The 16627-nt window shown below is 31.1% G+C and overlaps 1 long non-coding RNA gene across 2 annotated transcripts; it reads right to left on the minus strand.

The window, feature by feature from the left end:
• Nucleotides 1–11954: 11954 nt before the first annotated feature.
• On the minus strand, nucleotides 11955–13800 carry LOC128395280 (uncharacterized). 2 transcript variants are annotated; one of them, XR_008326581.1, is made up of 4 exons: nucleotides 13511–13800; nucleotides 12989–13127; nucleotides 12699–12885; nucleotides 11955–12443 (listed from the first exon to the last, which is right to left on the minus strand). It is a non-coding gene; the product is annotated as an uncharacterized LOC128395280 (long non-coding RNA). The 2 variants fall into 2 exon arrangements; XR_008326582.1 differs by lacking the exon at nucleotides 13511–13800 and adding an exon at nucleotides 13213–13435.
• Between the last annotated feature and the right edge of the window lie 2827 nt (nucleotides 13801–16627).

Here is a 16627-nt window from a genome sequence, read left to right on the forward strand (position 1 = left end):
AATTAAAAATGATATTGATTTGATTACTTTATTATAGATTTTAATTTTTTGTTTCCTTATCAACCCAACAATTTAAGTTTGTTGCTAATAATCACCAATTAAAATCATCACAAACAATGAGTAGGTTGATCTGATTTGGGAACGAGTTAAATTAATTGCTAACTAACATGATTCCTACGCTAATTTAAATGAAAAATAATCAGTTAATCAACAATTTAACCTTGGAAGGAAATTAAAACAAGTGAAAGTTTAACAACAACAACAACAATTTGAGTTAATAATCAGTAAACAATAATAATAATAATTACAACGATCAACTAATCATAAGGAATTAAAAATATTATAGAAAATAAATTTTACTTTTCTATAGATTTAATTTGATTCGGGAAAAAAACCGAACACAATTAAACAACAATCAAAATCTTTAGATTGATTATCAATTAATAGTTTGAATGGAAACCATGAAAATTGAATTAACACACTTTCACCATTGAATGTAACTTTTCAATCAATAAAATCAACAATTTGATGTATTCATTATCTAATTAATAACAATTGAAATGATTAACAAATCGTTTCATGTTAACCAAATCAATTCAATGGTAATTTCATTCGTACTTTTAACGTCAACAATTAGTCTATTGTAACCATCGGAAGAGGTAAATTTCAGATCAAAATCGATTGTTGTAAATCAATTAAGATGAAGTAAAGAAGAAGAAATTTTTTTTCTCAAAAACGGAAATTTCATTCTCTTCCAGGTAGAAACCACTCCTTGTTGATCAGTTGCCATTTTCCTCCCACAATTAAATAGTAAACAAAGCGAAAATCCTAATTCAATGATTAGCAAGTTAATTGCGATTGAGTCGTAATCATAATTAAAATTGAATGAAAGTTTTGGAAACAAACAAAAAATCCCAAGCTTAACAAGTTAATTTAATTTTTTCCTGTGCCACTTAATTGTTTCAGCTGAAGACTTTATCCTTCATCATCCTTGACTCAATCACCGTCTTCCTCATCATCTTGATCCTCATCTCAACCTGATACACCATAAAGCCACACCTGAATCCTAGAGGTAAAGGAGTGTTGAATTATTGATTTCGATCATTTAAAATCAAGGGGTCATCACTATGGAATAACTTTTCAACCATTGATTAGAATTGATTTTTTCCATTTCATTTAATACAAAAGTAGTGTTCTATCACTAAATTGTCAATAACTTTTCAGAAAATTTTATACTAAACAGAACTTCAGTGAATTACTAAAAGTGCGATGGTCAATTTCCCTATTCTTTTCCATGGTCCTCCTTTGATATCTGATTTTTTTTCCGATATAAAAACACATAATTTCATCTTTATTTTGAATTTATCTCGAACAATAATTTTAATTGTAATTGATAAAATGACCATCGCAAATGATCAACGAATCCTCACAAACTCAATGTCGATGGCTGTAAAAGGATCAATGTTCATTGAGCATGTTGATCGCATCTCCTTGTTGAAATTAATATAACTGTTTGTAGATCCAAACAACAGACAATTTAGAGTCGATAATTGTTAATTAATTTGATTTCATGTTAATAAGTATAGAGACGCACCTTAAAATCATCAACTTGTGACTGAAAAAAATGTTGAAGGTAAAGGTCATCAAGTTTATGTCAATTATTAAGTTAATGTTTATGTTATTGTTTTTTTTTAACTCAATTTGAATGCGTAGGATTAAAAAATGATTACAATTGAATTAAACAATCAAATATAATCGTTGTGATCTCATTACTATAAAAAGATGACAACCAACTGATGATGAGATTGACGATGATTCCTTTGAGTTGAATATAAATTGAACGAAAAGTTGATGATGATGACAGATCTGATTGACAATCAACGTAATTCTCAAGCAATTGAATAAGTAAATTAACTTTCAAGCTTAATCATGGTAATGAACGTAGGTGATGAGACAGTTTTTCGTTGGCTAAATTATATAAATGCGCACTATTATTCAATATAATAATTTGTATTCCACCATTTTCAATGGTCCTCTTGTCAAAAAGTTACTTTCAAGTTGACGGAATATTGATTCAGTGATGGATTTACTAAACACCCGATAGACTGATATTCACTGTTGATTAAGTGTCCATATCATTTGTCCTTGTTATTATAAAGTCGATTTATAATTGATGAGATGGAATCACTTGATAATCAACTGAATTAATGCTTAAATCATCACTTGTATTATCATAGTAAATTTGGACATTATTCTTATCCTTTATTAGATTTAGTCAGTTGGTTAATTAAGTTTAATTACCTGAGAAATTCAATTAAGAGATAAATTTTCAATTAAATTAATCCAACAGTAAATCATGAAGATATAACAATCTCAAGCTAAATCTCAACTAACAAACCCAATTGTTGAGGTAAAGATAAATCATCAGAAACAATTTACAATCAACTAATATTTCCAGGTTATGATTTAGTTAGATGAAAATAAAACAAACAATTTGTGTGAAAAGTTAATTAAAAAAAATATATATATATAAACAATCATAATAATGATAAAATAAATACATAAACAATAAAGTTAATTGTAAATAATAATTAACTAAGTGTGTGTTACCTCACAGGAATTAACTAACTAACAATTTAAACCTTTACATTGAATTATAATGGTTATAATTATGATTGTGTTAGAACTCATCAAGTTATTGATTAAATGATTTCTAATGATGATATTAATGTTAATAATAAATTGATTGTATGGTTAATGAATTAAAGTTGATTAAGATGAGCTAATTGTTATCAAAATAAGATTGAGATTTATTTTGTAGTTTAATATGTTGGTTCAATATTGGTTAGATGAAAATGCGAATGTTAATTGTTATGTTGATTCTTAACTGCGCCTTAATTGCTTTGATAAGATTGTTTTCTTATTATATTGTAGACTACACCTCATATCATAATAATCTATGACTCATTGATGCAGCTAAATATCATGAATGAAGTGAGTAAATTGAAATTTTGTGAATGAAAATTTTCATGTTGATAAAGTTAAACTTGTTGTTGATGATTAAGCTGATTATGAGTCTTTACTTGTTTATGATGGATCAATAGTTAACTAACAAGATAAAATTAGTTAACAAGTTACCGTTGATTGTAAATTTTCAGGTCATTTTAAACTCGTTTACAAATTTTCATTCATCTTATGCTTTTTGTAATAATACAATCAGTTGAATCAACAATCAGATTAATTGTTGAAACTCATCATCATCAACATGGTTCCAATTGCACCAATCCTTTTTTACTATCAGAAAATTTCTCGATAACATTGAAATCGTTAGAACTTTTCTTTTCAATTCTTGATGAGTCATCTATCTACCAAGACAGATAATTATGAGAATCATAAGAACCATGATAATGATGATAACCTTATATTATTACCCTGGTTTGTCTTGATAGTTGTCATCACTGTTGTTAAAGGGGAAAGCTAATGGAAATATAGTTATTAATTGTTTTCGAGGTTGATTCTAATGTTGACTGAAATTATTTCATTCACAACTAATTCATGACTATTAATCGTTATTATGGCCATTAATTGATGGCTGATGAAATTCAAACGCTTTTTAAATTCAATTTCAAATTTTAGAATAGTAAAATATTAGACTGTTGTTAAATTCTGTTCATATCAAGTGTCCTTACTGATAAGTATTAATAGATTGTAGATTGATTTTTAATCTAATCTAATTACCAGTTTCAATAGTTTCAATAGTTAAATTAGCTAAATAAGCTGAATGATAAGTCATAAGATATTCAAATTTTATTTAATAAAAATCGAAAAATCGACTTTTTATCCACTACTGCTACTTCGCTCAATATTTCAAGAACTAAAAGTCACAATGCCAAACTTGACCAGAGGACTGATTAGAATTGAAGTACTTGTCCCAACTAATTGCAAGGTCATTGAGGTCATTTCCCGAAGAGCGAGTTATGTAGTCATTTTAAAGTTACCTTGTTGAGATTGGCTAACTTGGTTGGTTGTTATTTATCTGAATTTTTATTAACATTCAATTCTTTGATAATCAAGTTTGCTGTGGAAAAAAAGAAGATCAAGGTTTCGAAATTACATTGAGATTACTCAGGATGATATTGAAGAAGAAACTTCAGATTCTGAAAAACAAGAAGGTGAGTCTTATGCCGATACACTAAAAGCATTGTGACATCTATGACCCGAAAACGACATCGAGAGGAGACTACAAATCAAAAGATTAATTACAAAGAGAAAAAGAAAATCAATGGTAACGAAAGAGTCAAGAGAAATATAAACGTAAAGAGAAAGACAATGAAAAAAATAGACAAATGTCAAAGAGAGAGAGAGAGAGAGAGAGAAAGAAGGATTCAAAGAAAAGAAAGTTATTAAAGAGAAAAGCCTTGTAAATTTACGGAGTAAATAATGATGAAGTGGTGGAAAATGTGACACCTATTATACTATTCTCGATCAATAGTGAACTAAACGTTGACTTTTACCCTACTAACAAAGACTGACTGATAACTATTCAAACCAACCATAAAAAACACTTGACACTTGTTGAGCCAGAGGACAAGTTGACATTTACCCTCAAAAGAATTGAAGTTTAATCTTATCAATAATTTCAACTTTTATCATCTTAACTTTATTTATTTGTAACAGTAACATTCAAATTTGAATTATGGCGGGTTTTTCGGTTTTCTATTCTAGTAGGTATGAATATGAAGGTTATCAAGGCACTTCCTTGTTTTTGAAGACCTTAGCCAGCAAAATAACAATTTTCGATTGAATTTTTAAGCACATTTTCAATATGTGATATCATTTTACTTAGTAATAATTAAGTCAACTATGGTAAAGATAAAACGCCATTAAATTCAGCGAATAAACAGTTCAAAACTTGAGTTTTGTCCGATATCAATCATCAACTGTATTCATATCAATTTCTGAAAATTCCATTTCAAACTATTCTTTAGATGGCATTCGTTTTTGATACCAAGTCGTTTGATCGAATCAAAGATAATCTTAATTCACATCTGAAAACATTACGATTTATGGTGATAATACTCATTAAGTATATCAAAATTTATTTTCATCATAAAGGTTACATGTAAAAGCTTTCATTCTTTGAATAAACTACATGAGTTTTAAAGGTAGATTAGCAAAATTTCACCCAAATATGATTTTACCCACATTGATAATAAAATTAAATGATGATTTATAATATGATTATCTGATCAATAGCTTAATCATTTATTATTGATCTGATTGCGATTAGAAAACAACTCTAAGTATGTGTTGAAAACACTTCAGGCTGAAACCAGAATGACGATGATTAAGATGAATATGAGAATAAGAATGGAAGATCAAAAGCCAAAAAAAGGAAGAGAGAGAGAGAGAGAGAAAGAGAGAGATCTTCTAATCTCTGAGTTAAATTGTTGAGATTAATTATGAAAACTATTAATTACTACTTTAATGAGATTTTATTGACGCGTTGAAGTTATAAGATGTGTTCACTAGAATTTGACAAAAAGTTTGAGTCATTTTTTTTCTTCTCTCTGATTGTTTACAATTAATTAAATTATATCAAATGAAAGTTCAGCTATTCATCTACATTCATGAAAAATTTCAAAAAATTCTGATGAAAGGTTTTTAAACAATTAAATTTTGAAAAAAAATCGCGAAAATCAGAATTTTCACCATATTTTTCGGATTAATGGCTTTTTAACGAGAACCAAAGGTCACATTTGATTTTTGAAAACACCAAAAGATGCTCAGAGGCAATGCTAAAAAACCGTAAAGGTTAAAGGTTACCATGAAATCGCATATTAAAAATATGCTAATTTAAAAATTCTGACCAAACGCATTTTCTGCTCTCCATGTTAATTTCTCATAGAGAATAACATAAAAAATTTTCGAAAATTTGGGAACTTTTTTTCAAAATTTAATTGTTTAAAAACCTTTCATCAGAATTTTTTGAAATTTTTCATGAATGTAGATGAATAGCTGAACTTTCATTTGATATAATTTAATTAATTGTAAACAATCAGAGAGAAGAAAAAAAAAGACCCAAACTTTTTGTCAAATTCTAGTGAACACATCTTAGTTAGTTAAAAATCCAAATCCAATCCATGTTTCAATCAATTTTAAAATGATTGAATATTTGATGAGACGATAATCAAAGGATTTATTGGTTTTTTTGCTAAACAACTTAAAATAATTAATTCAATAGCATTTAAAATGCAAGTGTAAAAAAATTTAATTTGATTGTTAACACAATTGAATTAAGTTGTTTTTATCACTAATTTGTTATTGGGATTAATTTTGCATATTATCCCTTAAAATTATCATACATTTTTAATTCTTACGTTTTCTATTAACATAATTTAATATTAATTCAAATTATACAGTCGAAGAAAATGAGTGATTGGTAAAAAGTCCGATTCTATTTTAGCCATTGAATTTTGGCTCTCGGTTATCGATATTGATCAACTTTCCGTTCAACGTAAGATTTTGTCGAAAACTCTAAATTTCGTTTGTATTGAAATTTAATCGAGAAAATTCAAATAAATTTTCATTTATTCTTTATTTGTGTGGTATAAATTAGTCTGATCTTTTCCTTGAACTATTAATGAAAAGTTTCTTGAACTGTTCCATAAAAAGGTTCAGTAAGAGCTACGATTTGATGTACAGAAAGAGTCAGTTCGTCGTCAATAATTTGGCCTCACTCTCTATCTTTCAAGTCAAAATTTCCACTCTTGAACCTTGAGAGCCATTTAGCCCCATCAAAATATTGATTGACCCTTGCTCGAACATTGATGTTTATTTATCTTTTTTATCACAGTCTAACGATTTAGTCCTTTTTCGAACTAAATAATAATAATAATATAATCGAACGAATCTGAATTTTTTATCCAAGAAACTTTAGCCTCAAAAAACACTCCTAGTAATTAGCCCGGTTGTTATCTCTAATTAATTACTAATTCAGTTAGACTTGAACACTTTCATCAGATCAGTTGTTGATAAAATAGTTCTTTCGATGAGCAAATTTATTCTTGTGATTAGGTTACAAGTGAGTTTTATGTTCTTTATTTAGAAATTATCGTTTTCTTCATGAAATGTAATAAGAATATCATGAGAATCGAGAATTGAAATCGATGAAAAACAGAAAAAAAAACTTAAATTGAAATAAGTGATCAGGATTTCGATTTGATACTCAAACTAATAACTTCAGAACTGAAGATGCTGATAGTTTGATAAAATTGTAATTTAATATTTAATAAAAATCGATGATGAGAGGAAATGTCAACATTTCCAAAGGTAAAGTGATTATTTTGATGATTAGTTAATTATTTATGTGGTGAACTTAATAAAGTAAACTTGAGAGAGGAATAATTTCCACAAAGTGAGAAGTTTTATTGGGTATCAAAAGTAGTCTTATCGAGTACATTCACTATGAGGTCTCTGAATGAGAGCTCATTTCGAGTTGCATTTTTATACTCTCTTTCGAGGGATAATTTGGTCGATAATTATTCGAGTTCCCAGGGTGAGATCTCAGGTTGAGATCTCAGATTAGTCTCAGGATGAGATTAACATAGGATTAAAAGGTCAAAAAGGGTAGAGATTAGGATTAGGATTAGGATTAGAATTAATTATCAATGAGATCTCTATTTGAGATCTCATGAGATTTGGTTAGAGGCAAAAACGAGGTCTCACTACACCCACTACTTGAACTAATCATCTCGCCTGAGATGAAATTTAATACGTTACATGTGTGTGCTTGTTGGATGACTCCATCACGCATGTATTTCACAGTTTTGGGATCTCATTGAAGGTCACAATTTCGGTTACCTCGAAGGGTCCTTCCGTGATATAACGTTTACCTTGTTTCCCTTTGAAGATCAAAATGTGATCGCTCACTTTGAGATCTCGATTCGAGCTTCGTTTATTTCCATCATAATTTTTCTTCATTTTCTCTCTGTATTGGTTAATTTGTTCCATTGTAAAGGGTTTTTCTGTGAGCTCAATGTTTCGATGTTGAATTTAAAATCAGCCGGCAAGTAATCATCACCAAAAGCTTTGTAAAATGGGCTGCATCCGATCGCTCTACAATAAGATCGATTATGGTGTTTCGCCGCGAGCTCCACGATCTCACTCCAATTTGAGATCTCAGGATAAAGAGCATAAAATAACTTGATCGATTGTACAAATCTTTCGGCCATTCCATTTGACCATGGACTGTAAGGAGAAACGAGCACCTGTTTGAGATCTCTTTTCGAGACCCAATCTTTAAATAAGTTAGAGGTGAAACAGCAGCCATTGTCTGATATAATTTTCTTAACTGAGTCTATGTAAGGATGGTTCTCGAGAAAGTTGATGACACTCTTAGAATCTTCTTTCATTGCCTTGGCTTGTCCTAGTCTGGTCCTTCATCAATTAGAACCAAGAAGCTCTTTGTAGTAGCTCGACCTTCGCCTCTTTTGAGAGCTCACCAAAGTCAAGGTGGATTGTATTCATCATTTCAGTTGAGTGGTTCAGTAATACCAGTAAGTCGGTTCTATTTTTGAATTTTGCTTTTACCTTGACAAACTGTAGGATCGAACGTATTCAATGATGTCTTTTTCATGTTGTTCCAAGTGAAACAGGCTGAGATCTTGTGAAAGGTTCGTGAGATACCATCGTGACCACCAGAATAAGGATCGTCGTGATAACTGCTGAGCACCGATTTGATACATTCAGGTGAGATCTCAATTTGAGGTCTCAACTTGGTTTCGATATTGTTGATAGTTACGTTCGGAATGAGCCATGAAATGGCATCTGCATCTGTTAGTTCTTTCCAGACTTGTGATTGATTTTCATGAGAAAGACATAAAAAGGTTTATACCCACCGAGCCTCCCTACTCCTTTGTCCATAAGGAATGTGAGGCTCGGTGATCGGAATTGACGATGAATTCTCTTCCTTCGAGATATGAGCGAAAGTATTGTATTGCCTGATTACCGCCAAACATTCTTTATCAGTGGTACAGTAGTTCAATTCTGCGAGTTAAAGGTATACGAGTGGTAACCAATGACTCTGAGCTGTTTATTTCTACTCAATTTGAGATCTCTTTGATAGAATAGCTCAGTTCCACAATTAGAGGCATCACAACTGAGCTCGAAGGTGAGATCCCAATCTGGGATTTGGAGAATGGGGTTTTGTGTTATCATTTCAACTAGTTTTAAATAGGCATCATCACACTCTTGGCTCCAGATAAAAGGTTGATCTTTTTTCTTCAAGGAATCCAAAGGTCGAACAATCTTACCATAGTCAGGAATGAATGCACGAAAATGACTTGTAAGTCCGGTGAAGCAACGAAGAATGGAGATCCCAAGGTTTTTCATTGTTTTAACCTTTATAACTGACTCTTCGAGTAGTTTTAGTTTGCCCATCGAGCACCCTTCCGAGGAACACAATTGAGCTCTCATTTAGGGAACTCTTTTTTTCATTGATTGTCATCTTGGCTTGATTTAAACGGCTCATAACCATTCCAGTCAGGTAACCACATTCCTCCTCAGAACGACCAGCGATACAGATGTCGTCAACATAGACATGAACCTTGCCGCTCGATGTGAGATCTCCAAGTATCTTCGTAATTGTCCTCTGGAATATTGCTGGAGAGTTTTTCCAACCGAAAGGCAAGCGAAGCATCTCGTAGTGTCCGAAAGGTAACACGAAAGCGCTGTACTTCCTTGTACTTTCAGATAACTTTATCTGCCAGAATCCATCTTTGAGGTCTATTTTTGAGAAGTGAGTTGAGCCTCCGAATGAGCTTATAATGTCATCAATTATTGGGAATGGAAATGGGTCTAATTTGGTGATTTTATTTATGTCTCTGTAGTCTTGACACAACCGATACTCGCCGTTCTCTTTCGGGACGATCACACAGGGGCTAGCATATTCACTTGTTGAGTCACAAATAATGTTGCTCATTTTGATCTCTAATCTTTGCTGAGCCCAAAGGTATCTTTCTCGTGATAACCTGTAAGGTTTTCACTATGGTTGAGAGATCAATTAAAATCGGACACGTGAAGAGGCTCACATTTCGGCACATTGAACAGATCAGGGTACTTGTTTTTGACTCCATTGAGGTCACGATTTGAGGCTCATCGATGGCATTCACTTGAGGACACTTTCACAAGAGCGTAACAAAGGCCTTGAGTCCTGGTTTACCGAGGATTAAATCATAGTTGCACTTATCTAAAACGAATGCCGAGATGTCACATTGAGATTCATCAAGTTTGACCTCAAATTGAGATCTCATTTTATGTTCAAGTAAAGACCATCAAAACCATGTATAATTTGTGAAGTTTCTTGTTTAGGCAAACCTTGTTCGTCAATAACTTTCGATGAGATCACATTACTTTGGCACCATTGTTCAGTAAAGATGTAACTTTTCGTTCCAATAGTAACCTGTTTCACATCTTCGTCCTCATATGGAGCTCACCATCACTAATAGAGAAAACATCACTTATTGTGAGGTAATTATCACGATCGTCTCGTTTCTTGTCAGAACGAGGTTTACTATTAGAGTCTCGATTTGAGATCTCATCACTTCTTTTAGTTTAGTTGGTTTTAAACTGCATAAGTTTTCGTAGGTCTTCCTTTGATGAGAGCTCAACTGACGCTGTTTCTGTAGATCATTCAGACCAAGAAGCACAAGGGTAATAAAGTTATTGTTGATATTGGAATGCAAGTTGAAGTAGACGTTGTTTTCATAATAAAATTCGAGTAGTGTTCCTCCGCGATACTCCCATGATAAAGCTGATTGTGTTGGGTGACTTATTTTGCCCAAATGCATCAATAAAGGCTCCATTCGAGTTACATGAGGATCTTCTTAATGAGTCTCGAGTTGAACCATTGAGGCAACACCTTCTAGACATGACTTAAGATGATTGATCTTTGAGTCAGATGACCATCCATTTATACATGCTTTCATAAGAGAGCAACCATGTCTTAGGGTCTTCTTGTTTTCCATTGAACTTTAGATCTCCATCCGAGCAGATTTATTGTACAAAGCTAATCACGGCATTTTGGAAGGTTTCGAGCATTTTTGAAATGTTTCATTGAAACTGCATCATCTGTTGTAAGCTATTTGTTGAGATCTCAGTTCGAGCACTCATTACGTTCTGGGTCTACCATGATGTCTTCGTCATCTTGATTGCTGAGGGAACCAGAACTGAACACATCACTTAAATAAGGGCCTGCTTCACTAGCAGACATATACACTGACACTGTTCGTTACGGTCATTTCGGTGAGGCAGCCTGATTGGTGGTTTCTCTTGAGAGTCTCATGTTGAGCCAAATTTTGATGTTCATTCTAACGAGTCCATTCAAACGAGTTGTGAAGACAATATTTGAACCAAGATTTCGTCGTCTTTTTTCACAAGAGTGAATTTAAACTTAAAATTATTAGGTGGATACATCCTGTCGACTGTACAAAACTGTGGTGAACTTAATAAAAAACTTGAGAGAGGAATAATTTCACAAAGTGAGAAGTTTTATTGGGTATCAAAAGTTCTTATCGAGCACATTCACTTGAGGTCTCTGAATGAGAGCTCATTTGAGTTGTATTTATACTCTCTTCGAGGGATAATTTGGTCGATAATTATTCGAGTTCCAGGGTGAGATCTCAGGTTGAGATCTCAGATTAGGTCTTCAGAGATTAACATAGAAAGGATTAAAAGGTCAAAAAAGGTAGAGAGATTAGGATTAGGATTAGATTAGAATTAATTATCAATGGTGAGATCTAATTTGAGATCTCATGAAAGATTTGGTTAGAGGTAAAATGAGTCTCACTACAATTTACAGTTGAAAAAATAATCAAAGTGATAACATTTACTGATTTAAGTTTATATTAATTTAGTAATTAATATATAAATTTAAAGGTAAAGATGATGTTCCGATAAAGATTTAACTTGATTTTGATTGTCAATTATTTTTTAAGGCTTTGGACTTGAAAATTAAATTGACATTTGATCGGAGATGTTGTTGATTATAATCAACAATTAAAATTAAAGTAGTGAAGTGAATTAACAAGATAAGGTAACCAAAGACATAGAAAGATGACAAAATCAAGGTGGAAAAGAAGAAGAGAAAAGGTAATAAAAATCTCACCATTTCAACATCTTTAATCGAGAGATTTTGGTACCAATGTTGATGAGAATCATGATAACGGAAGAAGAGGATGATGATGATGAAAGAAAGTGCTGAAGAAAGATGAAACTAAGACCTCCACCGATGGTGATCATCATCCTGTTCATGATGATGATCAAGCCAAGAATAAGACAGACTTGTAAAACCCCCTGGAGCCTCTGATTTTATTACCATTAAAATTTTATGTTTCAAATGATGATTTCTGATCATTGATGATGATGATTGACTCAATGTTAGCCTGAAGAAAGAAAGAAAGAAAGAGAAAGATAATTTAGAGGAGTGACCGATAGGATGAGGAAGATGATGAACATTTATGAGGGAGTAAACTGTGACCATGACGAAATTGATAAAATATAGTGAAAAAGGAGTTGGTCAGTGAGAGAGAGAGAGAGAGAGAGAGAGAGAAAAGTGGAAAATCATACAAAGGTAAAGATGATGTCAAAAATTAGAACTCAAGGAAAAGCACCATGAAAACGATAGAAGAACAACTTACCAATGAGAATATATTTTATTACTGATAGAAGAATTATTTTGACTATGATAGACTCATGAGTATCTATTAAATAATATCATAAATTTGATTACAAATTGAGATCTCAGAATGGGGTCTAATAATCAAGTAACTCATGGGCCACGAGAGAGAGAGAGAGAGAGATTATTACAAGGGATAGATGATGATACTAAAATAGAGGTAAATTAGAAAAGAAAATTGAAAAAAGCGAAATTAGCTGAGCACAAAATACTAATATAAGTGATGGTAGTATATTAATAACAGTTAATTACTATTTGGTTGCCATCTTTTCAACTGAGAACCAGGGTAACCTTTTGATTGATTTGAGAATGATTCCAACGTGAGTTGATCAAAATCCATAGACAATTAAATTATTACTCTTATCATAGTTAATATAGTAAATATGTTTACCTGTGAAGAAATGGAGAGAGAAACTTAAAGGTAATAATTTAAGTTACTAAATATGTGATACTGTTAATAAGGAGAAACAAATTACCATAACGAACATGAAAATATAACATTAATCTTCAACTAGCAACCATAATATATCCTAATGTGTTTATCGCAGTGCATGTAATAAGTTGTGTATTTGTATTTCATGGTTAATAAGCTATGTGATTGTTGATTATCATGTTTTGACAGGTCAAACACTTTGAGGCTCCCTGATGAATATATATACATGTGAATAGTAACAGGAAACAGTATATCAATTCTGTGAGATGAGAGAGAGAAAAGTGAAATTGAACAAATTCAATTTTCACCTGTAACTCACCCGACAGGGAATATGAACTTACCTTTATTTTTGATGGTAATTCTTTCACCATTTTAAATGGTAGACCAGTAATTAGAATATGAATATTAATATCACTCGAAGTGTGGAAGAAAAAAATTAGCTACAAATTTAATTAACTGCTAATCACCAAACGCCACTTACTAGAAGCGGAAACGACTCAGCATTTAAATTTATTCAAATGGTTCAACTTGGACCATGTTGAATTTCATGGTGATGATAAAATACTCGACATAATTTACATTGTAATACTTATGAACAAAAAAACGTTCAAATGACAGTAATTCACCTGAAAACGTATTAATATGTGTTGGGAAGTTTAGTTAACTATTGAATCAATATTCACCACTTTTTCTTTAACCTTCATTAACCTTGAGTATCTTTTATATTCTCATTCTTATATTTTGTGTATTTACTCAGAACTTTAATTCGAATGTCTGATGATTTCTATTTACTTTCACATTTAGTTAACCAAGTTTTGTGACGACCTTTTGTATACTGTTCAATAGATTGTTAGATCGCTGTCACAGAATGATTATTTATACTGATTCTAAAAAAGTTCAATGTTATTCCAGAGCTTCATGATTCGCTTCTGATAATAATTGGAATAGTCTACGAAACAAAGTCTTTCAGATGATATTGAGACTAATTCACATCTATTTGCATACACAAACCTTAGAAGAGCATTGGTGACAAATACTCAGTATTCATCTCTTGAAACGCTTCTTCTTTTTCAGAACTAAGCCAAAGTGTGTCATCTGAATATTGACTGAAAGAGCAGCTACAAATATAAGAATTTGAATATGGTTAAAGTTCATGGTGAGATAATTGCTGTTGGTGAATATTGATGAAAATTCTGTTGAAAAAGTTCAGTAGGACAAACAATAAATAAACAATAACTTCACTTTGAATTTCTGATGATTTTTGTCAACTTAATTTAATTATCAGTTGATAGAGACAAAATTAAGATACAATTTTTTCCTTGACAATTTTTATTTTCTCTTTTTTTAATTTCTCAATTAACTTCTCGCTCATCTAAATCAGTTAATTGTGACAAGGTAATTTAGAAGAAGAAACAAACAAATCAAAACTTCTAATCAAGAATCAACTATATCACCATGGGGGTAAAATTGAAAAACATTGATAAAGATAATCAACCGAATCAACCAAAAAAAAGTCTAATCACAATTAACTAACTAAATCAGAAAGCAAAATCTAAAGGTTAAATCAATTAGATGATTAACCATGAAAACTAATGAAAATAAATCAATCTAAAAACAACCAGAACAATCAAACAGTGATTAACTTTGATTAAACAATTTTCATCTTGAAAAGTTAACCAGCAACAATTAAGACACAAAAAGCGTAACTAAATCAACTAATTGTTGTTTAATATTGATTGAAACTCTGAAAAGCTATTAATAAAATGAAATTTAATATAAATATAAATTGTTAACTTGTTGATTAGTTAATCAATTGAGGCCAAAAATGAAAAGAAAAAGAAAACTGAATCAAAATTGAAAATCGGAATCAAATGAGTCACAATCAGTTGATTTTAAACATGAAAATCAAGACTTGGGGCGATTTTAATCAAAAGCTAATCAGACGCGTGTGATAATTAAAGACTGGAACGAGTGATTAACGTTAAATCAATTGAATTAAGAAAAAAAGTTTAATAGTAGTTAAGATAAACATCTGATTCTTATTTATTATTATCCAGAGTAGGAAGAAGTTGAGTAAAGAAAACAGGTTAATTCATTTCGAAAGGAAAAAAAAACTTATGAATGAACTTTTCCTCTTTTTTTATATTCTTATCATCATGATCACTACCATCGCCATCATCATCGTCATCATTATTACTCCAACTTCATGATAAGTTACGATAAAATAGTGAGTGGGCTGATTTTGGGTGGGATTTTTGTCTTTCTTTTTTTACTATTACTTTTTATGAATGAAACTTATCATCCATTCAGGAGTAACCTCTTTTTTTTCAACCTCATCATGATCATCATCTTAATCATCTTGGTCTTAATCTTTATCTTTTATTTTACCTGGATATTGAAATCTTACACCTACTTAAATGGATAGTTGAATGGATTTGAAAAGACTCAGATTAGGATTAGTAAAGACAAATATCTTCCTCATCTTCTGAGTCATCATCTTATTTATCATCTAATTGTTTTTGATTGTTTACTTATCATCATAACACTATCCCTTGTTCATTGGCTTTAATTATATACTATGGTATAATCTTAATCCATGTAAATCCTTATCCATCCTTGTGGATATGAGGAAGTTTTTTTGTTCCGACAATTGATCGTCAGTTAATTAGTTGCCTTTTGATTGTTTTTAATTTAATTACTTGATTACACCTTGAAATTAACTGTGAAACAGCTTAATGACTGATTGGTTTAAAGTTAATATTATTTTGTGATTAAAAGTGTTGCTAAATTGTGATTAGTAAATTGTATGATTTAAGCTAGTGAGTGAGAGAGAGAGAGAGTTAATTAATTGCCTGCAAGGCTTAAAATCATAATAATAATCGAGGTAAATAACTGGATTAATAAATTGTTATAAATTAATTTGTCTTGACATTTAATGAAATCAAGTTTTCCCATTGAATTAAAAGGTAATATATTTTGATTTTTCAGGACAATTAGTCAATGGATTAACATTAATCAACCTTAACTAACATCAATAATTATAATCCAATCGAATCACCATAATAACAATTAGTAGACAATCAAATTTTACAAATACAAAACCACCAACACGAGACAATAATCAATAGTCTCTATTGTCAATCGTTTGTTAATCCAATTCTAAGGGTGGAGACTGTAAAAAAGTAAATTACGATTAACTAACTAACCTCTTAAATTGATTAACGTTGAACAATTTAACAACAACAATAATAATAATCTATTATAAACCATCTATCATGAGAGATTAGGAGTTTTCTCATCTTCATCTTCATCCCCAACATTCAACCTACAACTTACAAGTTGTACTAACATGAATCTCTCACCCAAGCACAAAAGCATCATCATCATCATCATCATCTTCATCGTCCTCTTATCATCCTAGGATCATGATGATGATCATCATCTCCTCCTCTACTCGG

The sequence above is a fragment of the Panonychus citri genome, unplaced genomic scaffold, assembly GCF_014898815.1.
Source record: "Panonychus citri isolate SS breed McGregor unplaced genomic scaffold, ASM1489881v1 Contig00141, whole genome shotgun sequence".
In the NCBI taxonomy this organism is placed as follows: Eukaryota; Metazoa; Arthropoda; class Arachnida; order Trombidiformes; family Tetranychidae; genus Panonychus; species Panonychus citri.